General features: G+C 43.6%; 1 long non-coding RNA gene across 4 annotated transcripts in view; it reads right to left on the bottom strand.

The window, feature by feature from the left end:
* Positions 1–18,560, bottom strand: part of LOC309848632 — a 248,598-nt gene that overhangs the window by 99,212 nt on the left and 130,826 nt on the right. The window contains exon 1 of one of the 4 annotated variants that reach the window (XR_014303178.1): positions 2,637–2,705. The exons of the other annotated variants lie outside the window; for them this stretch is intronic. This is a non-coding gene — a long non-coding RNA (uncharacterized lncRNA). Of the gene's footprint in view, positions 1–2,636; positions 2,706–18,560 lie in introns of those variants that run through there. 4 annotated transcript variants of the gene reach the window in all.

The following is an 18,560-nucleotide window of genomic DNA, read 5'->3' on the forward strand; positions in this document are numbered from 1 at the left end:
GGGGTCAATGCAAGCAGGCCACTCCTGGGAGGTGGCATTCACTTGATCTCAAAGACCGACATATAAAAAGTCCCTGGTAGAAGCTGAGGGTCAAATATGATTTATTTTGGCTTCTCTAATTTCAGTTCTCAACTTCTGTTTTAATTGCACCTGATTAAATGGGCTCAAAATGAATAACTGAATTTTTAAGATATTATTCGTCTAGATGCCTTCAATCATATCAGTAATCTCCCTAATCAGCAGTCTCGTCCTGTGCCAGGTGATGATGTCTCACAGATACTATGGTAACTCCAGAGCCACAGAGAGGCCCCTAAACCTGAACAGATAAAACTCCTTACAATTCTTCTCTAGAAAGACTGATACTGCCCATTGAGAAAGTATGCAAGAGTGGGTGGCACGTGGTACAGAGTGCAATGCCCCAGTTAAATACACCAGGTATGGCACTTATCTTAAATTTGGATTGACCCTAAATTCCATTGACATGCAGTGAACAGATCATTTCATTTGGCTTATAGATTGCATTATTTACTATTAAATACAGACAGCCTTTGAATTGGTATGCATTGTCCTCCTCAAAATTTACTATGTCGTACATTGATTTTGAGAAAAACTTACTTTAACTTTCAGTTTTATTTTTTAATTTCATCCTAAAAGTCAGGCATGCGATACAACAGATTTAAGGGCAAACATCATAGTAAACTAGCTCCTTAAGAGACAGTTACTGTGCACCAGGCTTCAAAATGCATCATCAGAATTATGCCTTCTGCTAGGCGGCCTTCCAAGCCCAGCCACACCAGTCCATACATGCAAGCTACCTTTCGCCATCCTGCCCCAGCCGTGCCACGCTAAGCTGAGTCATAGGCTGGAGAGACTCACAAAGGTTCCCAGTGATGTTCCCGGGTGGTCAGAATCCAGGTCAGGGCACCCAGAAGAACAATCACTCACACAAGTCAAAGAGTCTACCGCAAGCAGATCCTGCAAAAGAGCCCTGGGTTTGTGGACTTTGGACCCAGAGCTAGGTTGTGAGCAAGGCGAGACACAGCCCGGAGCCAGCACTTCCTCCCCATCAGTGCCCAGATAGGACCTTACATCCTTTGTGATCATTTCAGATTTGCTAAAGAAGCCATTTTCCTCAGGCAGTGCATTTCTAATAGGTTAAGAACCACAACTCTTTGGCCTCTAGCAGGAGGTGTCACAAAATACTTCCCTGGCTTCCCCACCTCCCAGAAAAATATCAGTGCAATTGCAAAACAGAAATACATGCGAGTTTAATAAAGTTTAATAAAAGGCCTCCATTATGTCAGTAAATGTATCATAACTCAAAAATAGCATTTACCATTATCATAGGCTAAGAGCTTTCATATGATCTTTGGCCTCATTCTCCAAACTCCAGCTAACCAAACATCCTGGAGATCATCTGCCACTACATTTTCCACAAAGTCATAAAAGTTACAGCTGTTTAGGCTGGATGGGACCACAGAGATCATTCATGAGATCGTCTACACGAATGAACAATGATAACAAACTTCTACTGACCATGTACTATGTCCCAAGAACCACATCAAGCATTTACACAGTACCTCTTTTAATTACCCATCAGCCCCTCTGAGCTGGAACTCATTATCCACATTTGACACATGAGATTTTAAGTATTAAGTCCAATGTCACACACTGAGGGAGAAGCAGCACCCACATATGCACCTTGGTCTGTTGAGCTCTGAACAACCACCATGCACATACTGTCTGCTTCTCCAACCAATGAGCCTATGTGAACTTACGGACTCCAGAATCCTAGTGAGACCCTCTTCTGACTGGAGCATGTCTGGCTTGCCATGTATAATCACAGAAAACATTGCATCTACCTGCACTACAAGCCCAACACAACAGTTACTTCGTAACTTTTATGCTAAATCATAAAATATTAGAGCTACAGAGGGGTTCTAAAGGCCATTCAGTCAAAACCCTGCATTTTAGAAATGAGAATGCAAAACCTGGAGAGGTAAAATGGCTTTCCAAGAATCCCACCAGTACCTAAATGGCGAAGCAGAAGTAATGATTTAGGAGTTAAAATAGGATGTTGACAACTGACATCACCAAGATAGTGACATACCTTGTTCCTGACCTTGATCCCCCCACACAAGAACGACTAACATCTATGCAAGAATAAGACACCATGAGAGAGTCTCAGAGCTTGACTATGAGGCTGAAGCACCACTGAGCACCTGAGAGGCCAAGACAGACTGAGGAGAGTAAGACCAGCAGCTACACACTACACACAGTGACCGCACTGCTCCTCCTCCACGAAAGCACAGCGCCACATAGAGGGGTTTCCCATGAGTCTCCAACCCCTCCAGGTGGAAAAGAAACTCCAGTGGGGACAACCAGATTCCCCAACTTTCTGGGTCACTTTGTGGGAGTCCCTACTCTGATCTCATACTGCAAGGGATCGCAGGGTCATCTTTGGGCCCAACCACTGAGAATCTGCAACAGAGAAGGAGGAAAGGGCCTGCAGCAACCAGCACTCGGGGATCCTGGCAGACTGACTTTCCAAGCAGTAACCCCAACCAGCGACTCTGCTCATCTATAGAAACAAGGTGAAGGCACACACTGACTGGGGAACCCACTGTGGCACAGACCTGCCTGATCTGGAGCCGCAATCTGGAGTTCTGTGGGTCCTGAGCCTGGTTTGTCCCCAGCCAGGCAAGGTGCTGAGTCATGGCTCCACCCACATGGAAAGTGCCTTCCAGCTCTGACCAGAAGGGCAGTGAAAACACCCAAAGCCAAAAGCCGTGTGGACCGCTGGTGCTCAAGCTGGGAGACAGAGCCACTAGTTTGCAAGACAACAAACAGCTCTACAGGTTTTAGAGTTGCTTCCCCTTTTGTGCCTAAGCAGAGAGTGTAATTCGAATATAGCCTTTAGCCTATCTGACCAGGGAATCTAACCAGAGAACACAACAAGCCATGTAGCCCATTCAATAGCCCTACATACAGGCATCTGAACGGAGAGCACAGCCTGTCTTCCTCCATCTGCACAGCAAAACCTCTGGCCTCACCTGACCAGAGAATTCAGTGCAAGAATTTCATACCCAGCAAAGCTCTCCTTCACAGGAATTTAGATAAAGACTCCCCCCCTCCAAAGAAAAATTCACAGGAATTTAGAAGGGATAAAGACATACCCCTCCAAAAAACAAAACAAAACAAAACAAAAAACCAACAAAAAACAAAACAAACAAACTAACTAATGGAGTTCATTACCACCAGAATAGCCTTACAAAAAATGCTAAGGGAATTATTTGACTAGAAGTAAAAGAACACCAATTAACATCATAAAAACACAAAAGGGTAGCATAAATCTCCCTGATAATGGTAAGTAAATTGTCATAGTTAGATTCTGCAAAGGGGTAGTAGTGGTATATAACTCACAACTCTAATTTAAAAGTTTTAAAAAATGAATGTAGCGAAAATACCCATAAATACAACTATCTGCCATTAGCAACACAACATATAAAAAAAATGTAAGTTATAACAGCAATAACATAAAATGTGAGAGGGAGAAGAAGTAAAAGTGTAAAGTGTAACTTCTATTGTAGTTATATAGTTACCAGTTTAAAATAAGGTGTTATAAGTTTAAGATATTTTAGGTAAGCCTCCTGGTAATCACAAGGGAAAAACCAGTAGTTACTACACAAAAAACATGATAAAAGAAGTCAAAGCATACTGATACCAAAAAACACAAAGACACACAAAAAGTTAGCAGGATAAGAAACAAGGAACAATGGATCTGTAAAATAACCAGAAAACAATTAACGAATTGGCAACAGTAAGTCCTTACCTATCAATAATTACTTTAAGTGTAAGTGGATTAAATTCTCCAAAAGACAAAAATAATTGAATAGATTAAAAAACAAAAATAAAGACAAGATCCAACAATATACTGCCTAGAAAGAGATTCACTTCAGTTCTAAGGACATCCATAGGCTAAGAATGAAAGGATGGAAAAAGATAGTTCAAGCAAATGCTCACCAAAAAAGAAAAAAGAAAAAAAAGCAGGGGTAGCTATGCTTATATCAGACTTTAAACTAATAATGATAAAAAGAAAAAAAAAAGTTAAAGAAGATTATTATGTAATGATAAAGGAATCAATACAACAAAAAGATATAATAATTATAAATACTTATGCACCCAATATTGGAGCACCCAAATATATAAAATAAAAACTAACAGAGCTTAAAAGAGAAATAAACAGTAATATAATAATAATTGGGGACTTTAATACTTCACTCTCAACAACTGATAGACCATCTAGAAACAAGGGAAAGAGACAACCGAAACAAAAGAAACAATAAGTAAACAGCAGTTTTGAACAACACTATGGAGAAAATAAACCTAACAGATATATACAGAACATTTTACCCAACAATAGCAGAATACACACTCTTCTCAAGTATGTGTGAAACATTTTCTAGGATAGATCATATGTTGGGGCCACAAAACATGTCTTAGCAAATATAAGAAGACTGAAATAACAGGAAGTATCTTTTCTTACCACAATGGGATGAAACTAGAAATCAATAATGAGAGGAAAACTGAAAAATGCATGAGTGCATGGAAATTAAACAACCAGTGGATCAAAGAAGAAATTAAGGAGAAGTAAATTTCCTTAAGACCAAAAAGAAAATGGAAATGCAAGAAGAAAGAGAAATTAAGGAGTCAATCCCATTTACAATTGCATGCAAAACCATAAGATACCTAGGAATAAACCTAACCAAAGAGGCAAAGAATCTATACTCAGAAAACTATAAAGTACCCATGAAAGAAATTGAAGAGGACACAAAGAAATGGAAAAATGTTCCATGCTCCTGGATTAGAGGAACAAATATTGTGAAAATGTCTATGCTAACTAAAGCAATCTACATATTTAATGCAATCCTTATGAAAATACCATCCTTTTTTTCAAAGAAATAGAACAAATAATCTTAAAATTTATATGGAACCAGAAAGACCTCAAATAGCCAAAGGACTATTGAAAAAGAAAGCCAAAGCTGGTGGCATCACAATTTCAGAGTTTAAGCTCTATTACAAAGCTGTCATCATCAAGACAGTATGGTGCTGGCACAAAAACAGATACACAGATCAATGGAACAGAATAGAGAGCCCAGAAATAGACCCTCAACTCTATGGTCAACTAATCTTCAACAAAGCAGGAAAGAATGTCTGGTGGAAAAAAGACAGGCTCTTCAACAAATGGTGTTGGGAAAATTGGACAGCCACATGCAGAAAAATGAAACTGGACCATTTCCTTACACCACACACGAAAATAGACTCAAAATGGATGAAGGACCTCAACGTGAAAAAGGAATCCATAAAAATCCTCGAGGAGAGAGAGCACAGGCAGCAACTTCTTCAACAACTTCTTCCTAGGAACATCACCAAAGGCAGGGGAAGCAAGGGCAAAAATGAACTACTGGGATTTCATCAAGATCAAAAGCTTTTGCACAGCAAAGGAAACAGTTAACAAAACCAAAAGACAACTGACAGAACGGGAGAAGATATTTGCAAATGACACATCAGATAAAGGGCTAGCATCCAAAATTTATAAAGAGCTTAGCAAACTCAACACCCAAAGAACAAATACTCCAATCAAGAAATGGGCAGAGGACATGAACAGACATTTCTGCAAAGAAGAAATCCAGATGGCCAACAGACACATAAAAAAAAAAATGCTCCACATCACTCAGCATCAGGGAAATACAAATCAAAAGCACAATGAGATACCACCTCACATCAGTCAGAATGGCTAAAATTAACGAGTCAGGAAATGACAGATGCTGGCGAGGATGCGGAGAAAGGGGAACCCTCCTACACTGCTGGTGGGAATGCAAGCTGGTGCAACCACTCTGGAAAACAGCATGGAGGTTCCTCAAAAAGTTGAAAATAGAGCTACTCTACAACCCAGCAATTGCACTACTGGGTATTTACCCTAAAGATACAAACGTAGTGATCCGAAGGGGCACATGCACCCGAATGTTTATAGTGGCAATGTCTACAATAGCCAAACTATGGAAAGAACCTAGAAGTCCATCAACAGATTAATGGATAAAGAGGTGGTATATATATACAATGGATACTATGCAGCCATCAAAAGAAATGAAATCTTGCCATTTGCGATGACGTGGATGGAACTAGAGGGTATTATGCTTAACGAAATAAGTCAACCGGAGAGAGACAACTATCATATGATTTCCCGGATATGAGGAAGTGGAGATGCAGCATGGGGGGTTTGGGAGGTAGGAAAGGAATAAATGAAACAAGATGGGATCAGGAGGGAGACAAACCATAAAAGACTCTTAATCTCACAAAACAAACTGAGGGTTGCTGGGGGGAGAAAATTCGGGAAAGAGTGGTAGGGTTGTGGACATTGGGGAGGGTGTGTGCTATGGTGAGTGCTGTGAGGTGTGTAGACCTGGTGATTCACAGACCTGTACCCCTGGGGCTAAAAATACATTATATATTCATAAAAATTTTTTTAAATGGAAATGCAATATACCAGAACTTGTGCAATGCAGCAAAAGCAGTTAAGAGTGCAGTTTATAGCAATAAATGCCTACATTAAGAAGAAAGGTCCCAAATAAACACCCTACCTCTATGCCTTAAGGAACTAGAAAAAGAACAAACTGAACTCAAAGCTATTAGAAGAAAGGAAATAATAAATACTTGAGCAGTATTAAATGAAATAGAAAACAAACACAATAAAAAAGATCAACCAAAGTAACAGTTATTTCTTTGAAAAGATAAATAAATTGACAAAATTTTAGCTAGACTAACCAAGGAAAAAAGAGAAAGAACCCAAATCACCAAAGTTGTTAATGAAAAAAGAGATATTACAATTGATACTAGAGAAAGTCAAAGGATTATTAAAGGCTATTATATACCAATAAACTAGAAAACGTACAAAAAAATGAAAAAAAATTCTTAGAAACATACAACCTACCAAGGCCAAATCAAGAAGAAATAAAAAAAAAATATGAATAGATCAACTACTAGTGAGGAAATTGAACAAATAACCAAAAATCCTTCAATAAAGTCCAGGCCCAGATGGTTTCACTGATGAATTTTATCAAATATTAAAAAAAAAAAAAAGAGTTAACATCAATGCTTCTTAAAATTTCAAGAGGAGAGAATATCCAGAAACCCATTTTATGAAGCCAGCATTACCTTGATCCCAAAACTAGAAGGGGACACCACTAGGGGGAAAAAAAAATTACAGGCCAATATCCCTGATGAATATAGATGCAAAAATTCTCAACAAAATTCAGCAACACATTAAAAGAATCTGTCACCATGATCAAGTGGGATTTATCCCTGAAATGCAAGGATGGTTCAACCTATGCAAATCAATGTGATATATCACAGTAACAAAATGGAAAAGGATCGTATGATCATTTAAAGCATTCAACAAAATTCAACCTCCATTCATGACTAAAAACTCTTAATAGATTAGGCATAGGAAAACATATCTCTACATAATAAAGGCCATGTATGACAAGCCCACAGCAAACATCATGCTCAATGGTGAAAGGTTGGAAGCTGTTCCTTCAAGTCAGAAACAAGTCAAGGATGCCCATTCACCCCATTCCTGTTCAATAAAGTACTGGAAGTCCTAGCCAGAGCAATCAGGCAAGAAGAATAAAAGGTATCAGAATTGGAAAAGAAGAAGTAAAATAGTTTCTATGTGCAGATTACATTATTTTATATATAAAAAATCCTAAAGACTCAACCCCAAAACAGATCTAATCAATGAATTCACCCAAGTTTTTGAATACACAGTTAACATACAAAAATCTGTAGAATTTATATACATAAACAATGAAATTTTTTAAAAAGAAATAAAGAAATTGATCCCACTTACAGTAGCATAAAAAAACAATAAAATGCTTAGGATTAAATTTAACTAAGAAGGTAAACTGAAAACTGTAAGACATTGATGAAAGAAATTTTAAAAAAAACACAAATAAATGGAAATATATACTGTGTTTGCAGATTGGAAGAATTAATATTGTTAAAATGTCTAAACTATCAAAAGCAATCTAGAGAATTGACAAAAGCTCTATTGAGATCCCAATGGCATTTTTCACAGAAGCAGAAATAACACTCCCAAACTTTATGTGGAACCACTAAAGACCCACCAAAGCAACAAATCGATTGTAGTGATCATTTCACAATCCATGTAAATCAAATCATCATGCTGTACGCCTTAAACTTCTACAGTAAGGTAGGTCAAGGATTTCCCAAAGGAAAAAACTAAGGAAAAAAAGAGAAAATAGTACACTGTTTTCTTTCTTCCATCCTCCCCCCCCCATAAATGCAGTTGAACCCACTAACCTCGTGCTAGAAGCTTATGAGAAAGATCATCATCCTTTTCTGAAAAAAAAAATTCCCTCTCCAGTTGAGATTATTAACCTTTTGGAGGCTGTGGCTTTTATTCCAGAATTTATGGAACATGCAGCTCAAGGATATAATCTGACTTAACTTGAAAAAGGTCCGTTCCCTCTTCGGGGCTTTCTAGCAATTTTACAATAATGTTGTACATTTATACGGAGCATTTTCTGCTAGGGGAATGGGATCCTCAAAATTTAGTATCTCTCTGTTATTTTTTGATGTGCTCAGTCAGTTTATGGGTAGATTGCCGAGTTCTGAGCATGGAGGGGGGTGGGGATATGTGGGCAGTAGGACGCTGACAGAGGAAGCAGAAGACTCAGCCTCTTGCTGCAAGTTTAGAATCCTTAGAATTTACTACACTCCCCCTCCACCGCCGCCATAAAAACTAACAGCAACTGAAAAACTGAGAGTTATCTACATTCCTTGAGAATATTAATTAAATCTAGAGGAAAGAAGAATGAGAGGGGGAGAAACAGGGTGAATAAAAGAGAGGAAACGGGGAAGGAGAAAGAGGATAAAGAACATCAATGAAGTGAAGAAACATGGCAAGGTCACCGCGTCCAAAGAATGTTCTAGCACAGCCCAGCTGTTGACAGTTGTGGGGAAGGCCTCCAAGACAGCAGGCAGAAACCCCAATCCAGACATACTGGTTACTTTGTCCTTCTCGATTGTCCGTGTCCCTCTGAAAAAGGTACACTCAGAACAATCTCCAAGTTGAGGTATGCACTGGCTGGTGCCCAAAGAGTGGGACCTCTCTGTTTCTCCATACTCTCCCTCTCACAAAGCTGGTCAGGCTGACTTGCTGCTAGGGCAGTATTTGTGCTGCTGTCTTTATAATCTGTGTCCTCACAACACGATGACTACTAGCAATATAGCCCTAGTTCCATCAGTGCTGTCAGTAACTATTTCGTCTCCCCTATCCCTTGAATGCAACAATGAGGAAGGACCTGCCCTCCAGGAAATTCCCCTACTTCCAGGGTCTTCAATTTTCAACCCATTCTCCAGACTTACCACCAATGCTGTGTTTTTGAGAAAATTAACTGCCCTTATTAAAATGCTGTAAAAGCTCTCCATCCTAAAGCAGCTAGAGCCCGGCCTCCAACCTTAGAAGACCTTTCTAGACTGTTATTTACCTTCCCCCCCGATGCTTCTAACTCTTGTCAGTCTGAATGAGAACCAGTTCCAAACACGCCACATCTCTTCATCACCCTCTGAAATTCTACCTGCAGCTCTCTCTTCTCGGACTGCTCTCCCCACTTGGAAAACTCTTAGTTCCCACTGAGATTTACCTTCATGAGAAAGTCTTCCTCCAGCTCTCACCGTGATACCATGACCCACCCTCACAGGCCCCCAGTGCTGAGCTCACTGCTCCCTTCACTGCATTTCCTCTAACCCCTTGTATAGGCACCCTTTGTGCCCATAACACATGGTGATATTTTTACTGTCTCCTATAAAGAATGACCCCCTTGAGGACAGGGATTACACCTGTCATCTAATAAATATTCAACACCTATTTCATCTCATTTGTTCGACAAATATGAACTGAATCTATTTGATGCTAGGCTCCAGCACATGGGGTGACTAAGATCTATGAGATCCTTGCCCTTAAGCACCTTGCAGCAGGACAGAAGTTCCCTAAAAACAAGTAAGAACGAGGGATCATAATGAGCATATTAACTGGGGAAGAACTGGGAGCTATGGGCCCAGAGAGGAGGGGGCCTAATGTAGAGGAGAAGTCATGAAAGCTCTCTCTAAAAAAGCCACCTTTTTAAGCTAAGACGCAAGAAATTATCCAGTGGAAGAGCTCGAGATTGAGTCCAGTCTCTCAAGCTTATCCCCTGTCCAAGTAACATTTTCTACCATTTCTTTAAAGTCATTGGTGAAGCATGGGGGCAAGGGTAGTCTGTGGAAACTGGCTAGAATTTTCCATTAATCAATATTATGGAGGATATGCCTATGACCAGTGGTGATGTTCAAAATATTTACCAACAGGTACAGCACAGACATCAACCAGTCAGAGTGGCCACCAGCCAGAGGGAACCAGCCTGCCCACTCCCATTCACGCAGGCTAAATGCCAGCCCCAGGCAGGAGAACAGAGTCCGTTGTGGATCTCTCTCCCTGGAGGGAGGCACAGATGCAGCTCTGGGCCACCACCTTTTGTAGAAGGCTTTAATTCTGCACACTGAGGACACCAGGCATAGAAGTGGGACTTCACACAGTTTGTCTGGAAAATCTCTCCTAAATGCACACACCGCAACCCAGGTTACGCACCCACGGTCTCCTAGGAGAATGATCTCTTGAGTCAGCTAAAATCTCTGGCTGCTGTTTTCACATACCCTTTCCTGTTTAATGCTCCTTTAATACCCAGAGTAAGTTCAAAAGTGCCCAGTGTCTGCCTTTCTTGCTTGGGGCTTTCTTTGCCTGCCTCGCAGTGGGCTGAGGAATTCTAAACATGTGTCTGTGGCTCGGGGAGGCCACTGGGACATCAGGCCATAGGTTGGATCAGGGGTCTATACCCTGAGAGGGATACAGGAGGGAAACTCTGCCTCAGATGTCTGCCGAGAAAAAAATGGAAAGACTTAGGTATCTGCGCCACTGATATTACTCCAGCCCCTTTCTTTGTAGACTGTGGGCTTTATAGGGGTCTGAAGTAGCAATAAACCGACCTCTCAGACTTGTAAAATGTACACAGTATGAAGCAATAAGAAAATTATCCCAAGTTTCCCACAACTTTATAGAAGTAAATGTGCTGGGTGCATAGTAAAGCTCCCTTGGAAGGGTAGAGACTTCTGCATTTGCCCCAGGGCAGAAGGAACGCCTTATTGTCTTTGTTCCTTCTCTGTCCATTCAGGGAATGTTTATGGAGCGCCTTCTGCATACAAGATATCTCAGAGCAGAACTGTGATCCCTAAACTAAACAGGGTCATGAATCAACCTATATTCTGGGAAAATAAGGAGTAATTTCCATCACCCCTTATAAATTTGGGAGAATTCAACTATTTATCACTTCATATAACCAATGGCATTGCTCACTGTTTATGACCCTGATTTTGTTGCTAGAGGGATTTTCATTCAGCTCTTGCAGGAGGGTTGTGGCCAATCAGAGATGAAATGGAGTCCTTCCTACACCTCTCTCCCTAGACTGAGCCCACAGCACCATAGTGCTTGTAAGCTAAAGCAGGTGCAACCTTGCAAACTGTGCCACAGCCCTCCAAAGACCAAGAAGCCCAGTCCCTCTGTCCCTCCTTTCCAGAGGCCCTGGCCAGTTCAGCCTCCCAGGCTCTTGGTTTCCATAGTACCCAGAGAAGGTTCTGGTGGTTTCCAGGCCTAGGTTATTTGTGGGTATGCTCAGGGTCACCTCCAGGAGGTAACTTCTGAACATACACCTTAATGTCTCCCCAGCACTTCCCATTGGCTCTATCGTCTCAGGCTGAGAGCTTTGAATTTGCTAGCCTCAGTTTCCTCCTCTAAAGGTTGTTAAAAAAAAAAAAAAAAGTAGCTAGCCCAGAGGGCTGTTGTGAACATTCTTGGGTTTGCCCTGTGTGGACTCCACCCTCACTCCTCCCTCCACACCACCCCCAGAAGACAGGACAGCCATGGGACATGGGGGGAGGTGTGGAGTAACAAATGTACTCTCTGCCCCATTCTGTTCTCTATACCAGGAAATCTGGTCACATCATCCAGCAAACTCATCCCAAACATTGTCACTCACTGTCCCAGCCAAACCGGGCGTACTGAGCACTGAGTCTCTGTCCAACTCGCTTTGCCAAATAGGTGACTAATGCCACCAAGGTAGCCGTGAGTTCTGCCAACTGGCGAATTGTCCCGACATCTCACGTAGAGCTTCAACATGTACAGTGGGAAGGAGCAGAATTGTTCTGATTTAAGGAGACTGGCTGGTGATACCAGGCAACCCCCCCACCACCACTCTGCCTCTCTCACCCTGCCCCTCCTCCTTCAGCACTTCTGTGAAACTCTGGAAGCCATTTGAATAGCGCTGTCCCCACCCTGCCCCAGACCACTGCATTGAGCGCGCCCTTGGGTGAGCTGAAACGTCCTCGGCTCACAACACCCAATCTGAGCCCTGAAGGCAGCTAAGGGATAATATAATCAACACCTTCCCAAAACTTCAGCAGTAAGAACATTCAAGAGGCACAGCTCACACCAGTTTCTGCCATATAATACATGACTGACTTTCTTTCTTTCTTTCTTTCTTTCTTTCTTTCTTTCTTTCTTTCTTTCTTTCTTTCTTTCTTTCCCTGCATCCTATCTGGATGCATACAGGGGCCTCCAGCTGTTGCTGTCAGTCAAATCGCCAGTATTTCCTCTCTGGGAGTACATTTTTTCCTGAAGCAGCATTTTAGCACCAGATTAGCACCTGATGCATTAGTGCTTTTTATCACCTAGCAATATTTGCCATCCAAAGGGCTGAGCAACACAGTTACCATCGCTCAGGCTACATTTGTTTCCTGCTTGCAGGCCGGTGTCTCGCTACAACCTGCACTTGAACCACACAAAATGGCCCTAAGCAAGAAAGTGAAGCACTATTAAAGGTCAGAAATTCTTAGTCACTGAGCTCCATCTATTTCTCATCTCTAGTCTCTGTCCCTCCCCGTCCCCCAACGCCCACATTTTTTTTTTAACTCCAGAACCAATTTTTCAAAGAATTTCAGTTCCTGGACACAAAAAAAGGATATTCCAGACATTCCAGAGTACAGAGGTTCTCATCACAGAATTTTTGACCTAGCAGGGAACTCAGAAATCACACGGGATGAGCCCTTCATTTTGTAGGTGGGGAAAGGTGAAGGGACCCACCCCTGTTCCTACCCAGCTGTCATTATTACCGAGACCGCCTACTTTCAACCCAAATGGCATCAAGGCTATGAAAATGCTTGTTCCCTTCCTCTCTTCAAATTCCTCGTGTTCCAAGTTCCCAACGGAAATATGATGTCGTTTTGCTCTCACCTTGACTCCAGAAGTTTGGTTAAGGTTACCTTTTCATTTCAAAGACGGGAAATTTAAAAAGCTGGCAAATCAAAAAATTAGAACTCCTTTGTTTGCCCAAGACAGTCCATTCAAGATTTCGCAAACCTGGCTATGTGCCAGAATGATTACCTGGCTGGGTTTCAAAATCATAATTTCTCTACCAAATCGGTCTCAGGGCTTGGAAAGAATTGAGACTCTGTCTGTTCCTGGATTGTGCGGAGTTTGTTTATTTCTGTTTGTTTGATCTCCCAGAGATCCTGCTACACATCAGGTTTGAGCCTGTAGATCTAATCAGTGCCCACTTCTTCATCCCACCCACAACGTGGATGGCGTTGAGCATGTACTTGAAGACATCTGGGGAGGATGATACTGTGGGTGTTCTCCGGGAATCACAGCTTAACATCACCTATCAAAACACGAGTCAAAAGTGGTAACCTATGATAATAATAATGTTGACTCTTCAGTCCGCTTGCTAGATCATTGAAAGTAAATTTGCTCTGGCCCCAAGTGCCTTGGCCCCCAGCGAGTGCCCCTCCTGGCGTGTGAACAGCTGGGGAAGCTGAGCCGCAGGCGCTGAAGCCTTGGACGGCAGCGGCAGCAGCATCAGGCGAGGCATCACGAGGCAAGTGTAATTTAAGACCTACATATTTAATTAAACAAACTCTTGTCAACATATAGTTTCAGCACTTTCTCTCGCTTTTGGCTCCAATTCCCTATGACCGCCTTCTTTCCAAGTAATTCCATGAGTTCTGGGAATGTCCAGAACGGCACATGCCCAGGACTGGGACCAATTTATCCTGAGTAATCTGTCAAGCCGCAGGTCATGCTTTTCCACCGCTGTAGGTTACCAAGCAACCTGCTTGTCACCCGGGATAATGACCTGACTCTCATTCCAGGGGGCATGACACAACATGGGATCCTGGGTGCAGGGACACCACCAGCGTGGGACTCACGCCAATCTGCTGGGGAAGCCCGGCCGCACAGTGGCCCGGGTCCCGCATTGAGCCTTTGTGTGTAACATGGGGACAGGAGAGCAGCTCCCCAGCTGGTTACAACATGAGATACTGACTCTAAAGCACCAGGTCATTTTGTTGAAGGTCAGCCTGAGAGCAGAAATGGTTTGGCAGCAGGGAGGGAAGTGCAGGAGAGGCTGACATCTGGCACACTCCGGTCACCATCAAAGTGGACAGAGAGGGAGACCTCCAGGCCCCCCACGCTCTCAAGTCCCTCTGGAAAAGCACAGAAACGTCTCTGCTTTTGCAGCCACAGTGGAACCCAGAAACCTGAAGTACCATTTCTGTGAAGGCTTGAGCTTCCAGGAAGCTTAAAACTGGCTGTGGTAACTGGCCCCAACTAGGGCCTGTGTCAGCCCCAGGCTCAGCATCAACAGCTCTCGGAGGCCGTGGCCTTCACAGTTGCCTCAGCACGTAGTTTCTAAGCTCTGTCCATGACTTGGGGCCAGTGCAAATGGTTCTTTCTCAGCTCCATCGTGGCCACTTCGTCTGGGGTTTCACCATCACCACCATCCCCAAAAGGCACCGGTGGGGAGGTTGCAGAGGGAGCATCCAGCCAATCCCATAAATTAGCTCTCAAATATTTCTGCCAGAAAAAGCCAAAAAGTCAAAAAGAGGGCCTGGCTACTCAAGCACTCAAAACTTTTATATTTGAAAATAAGGAGGGGCTGGCTGGTTTGGAGGATTTCAGAATAAACTGGAAACCAGAGCAGGGACTCCTAAAGCAAGGGTTTTCTGACAGTGTTTTGTGACTAGGGGCCTGCCGACCTCAATGAGTGTCTTCAGGATCCTCTTGGAAAGAGCACAGGGCAAGGGTTCTCTTTGTAAGCCTGGTGATAATGAAAGCTGTCCAGGTAGCTCAGAGAGTTAGACCTGGCCACCAAAAGGCAGGGGGTCCTTCCAGTCAGAGGCAGAGACAATTTCTTGCAGCCCTAGGAACCAGGAGAGGGCAGGAGGAACACAAGGAAATTAAATAGAGTCCAACTTGGAGGCCAAGCAGACAGCAGAGCACCACCACCACCCAGAATGAAGCCCCTGGCGAGCCTCCTGAGGACTTTGTGCTCTTTTGCAAAACGCCCTCCCCAAAAGGGGTGCCTGGTCTTACCCTCTGAGAATCTGTGCTGTTGAAGCTACAAGGAGCCTGATTCTAGGGCATGGATATTTATAAGCTTTTTCACTCGGAAACCATAGAGTCATCAGGGGGCGGGAGGGCAGTGCTGACTGCAGGTGTGGGCTCACACGTGCTGACTGACAGCACAGGCCCCTCACGGAGCCCAAGCCTGCCAGGGCACACATACTGTTCCATCCAGCCCTGTGAGCCCAGCAGTAGCCAGGGCTTTGGCCCTGAAGGTTGGCGTCTGAATAAAGCACAAGGAGTCCAGAAGCCTGCCTGGGTTTTGGCTCCAGCTCCATGGGCCGATTTGCTGCCCAGCCGGAAGGAAGTCCCAACCCTCTCTCGGCAGCCTCTGTATCTGTCAACTCTTGGTTGGTTTCATAGAGATATTATGAGAAGCCTTCTGATCTCCCAGTGACCTAGTCCAAAGTGTGATCTGGACTCCTCCCATCAGAGCCATTAAAAATGCAGATCCCTGTGCCTGGCCAAGACCAACTGAAACAGAATTTCTGGAGAAAGAACTAAGAAATCTGCCTTTCAACAAAGTCTCGGGTGATTCTCATGTGCCCTCAAGACTGCAAGTCACTGACTTAGGGGAGTCCAAACTCCTTCCAGTGGGGCCAGGGCTTTACAGTCTGCCTTCTGATGACCATTCACAGCATCCTCTCTGTTTCGACACCACCGGCTGACATTCAGATCCACTCATCGAGGCCAGGCACTGGGCTAATTAAATGCATCCACTGAACCCCCACAGCAGCTCCTCAAACCAGTACTATTATCCTCCCCATTTTACAGATGAGGATACTGAGGTTTATACGGAAACTCAGTCATGTGACCAAGATCACAAAGAAGGCATGACGATGAGGTCAGAAACCCATTTCCATCTATGGGACCGTAGAGTTCTCTTACTTAACGACCCTCAACATACCACATTGTGCATTCTCTCAAAACATGCTTGCGTGACCCTGCTCAGGGTGACCCCTCGGCCTCAGATGGCTCACAAGACTCCGTGCCTCTGCAAATATATAGAACTCAAATTTTTTACCTGACCTGCCCCCCTGCCCCACATGGCCATGGTCGGGGGGGACTCAGGAATTCTGCCTTGAACCAAAAACTGCTGTAAACAATAAAGTCTGTTTGTATTTTTAAGATTTCTAGGACTCTGTTATCCATCCTTATAACCACCAGATTTCTAGGACTCTGTTATCCATCCTTATAACCACACAGCACAGCATATAGAAGAGGCTAAATAAATGCTTGTTGACTGAAAGGATGGTCCTTCCCATGGGACTGAGGAAAACAGATCTGAGGAACTGCCTCGGCTATGACGAGAAACAAGGAAGAGACCATGAGAACGGGCCAAGTGATGGAAATTTCAGAGGAAGGATTGAAAGAAAGGACAAGAGACTGGGCAGGGTGTTCTGGGTCCCAATGACAGCCTGGAAAACGGGGTCCATTCTGCACGGCAGAGGCTGTGAGGGGGCACAAGAAGGCCACGGCGAAGAATGGAGGAGCCGGAGTGAAGAAGACGAGAAGGGGCAATGGAATGGAGACACACTGAAATGTCCAGAGCTACTTTGCTTGCAAGTGCTTTTGAGCTCCAACCATTCCAGAAGGCAAGCAGGGCCTTTAGAAAGGAAAAAAAGAAGACACACACAGTGCGTGCCTGAGGGCCAGAAGGCATATTCTAGGAGCATCGGGGGACCATTCATCATCATCCAAATGCAATGCAAGAGAACACATCAGCAAGTGGAATTACACTGCAAGAAACCTGACTAGAATGTCATGGGGAACGAGTCCAAGAGACGTTTTAATGACAATCCCGATGCCAGGGATCAAAGAGTGTGACACAAGCTTTAGAAGCAGGGCAATTAATGATGTTTTTTGGAAGGAAAATCTGGAAGAAAAAAAAAATGTGTACTACCAGTTGTGTGGTAAAGCCATGCATGGAGTAGACTGAGGAGGAAAATAAACAGATTTAGAAACAAAATGGCCACCAAAGAGACCACGCGTTCTTCTATGACCGTTGAGTGAGAGGTTAGGAAGACTATTCCGACTCTTCCCTTTACCAGGTCTGTGAACATGGGTGACTTTCTTGATCTCTTTGAGACTCTGTTTCTTTATCTGTGAAAAGGAGATAGTGGTACCTACCCTTATAAGGGTTGTTGCTAGGATTAAAGGAGACGAAGTTTATTTAATGCTTTAGAATAGCAGCTGGCAGAAAGGCTCTATACATGACGGCAGCGGTGGTGGCTCACAGTTGCTACTCTATGACTTTAGGATGATACCCTTTGCATGTACCCATGCCCTAGTTCTCCAAGTAGATTTTTACCCCCAAAAGGAACTCTACAAGTTTTTCAGATCAGCCCAACTGAAACAACTCTAGAATCTGCCTTTCCTTCTGAGCCCACACAGACATGTGTGCAAGACAGTTTGCAGAGCCTGATGAAAAATCTCAAGACTAGGCTAGGTTCCTAGCCTACAGTCACTTCCATTCTGGTGTCAGAAAGGAACTGGCAGACCTCACTGTGGCTCAAGGCAGAGTTTAAGATGTGCTATGGGAGCATCACAACCAATGGACTGGGGTGAGGGGAGGGCACAGTCACTCGCAGCTGGCACCATGGAAGAAGAAGCAATTTACCAGACGGAGTCCTGACGAAGTGACTGAGTGGATCCCAGACATGCAGAGCCATGCACATCCCTCCTAAGTCACCTTTTAAGGACAACTGCAGATGGCTATGCTTTGTACAAATAACTCTGGTCCAGTACAACTGGGTCCAGAAGAAGCAGCCCGCTGCCCAGCTTGGGGAGAAGAGATAAACGGAGCCAATCAGATGTAGTGCAAGAGGACGGGAGGCGGGGTCTGTGGCAAGACTGAGCCAGAAACAAGGAATCAGACAGACTCTGCAAACACAGGCAGGATGTAGAGTTGGGGCCAAGGCTGACTTTTGTGATGAAAGAGCCAAAACTGGAAATTAAGCTAGGAGAGTAGTACCAATGTGATGAG

Source organism: Mustela nivalis (genome assembly GCF_964662115.1).
Source record: "Mustela nivalis genome assembly, chromosome: 15".
NCBI lineage: Eukaryota > Metazoa > Chordata > Mammalia > Carnivora > Mustelidae > Mustela > Mustela nivalis.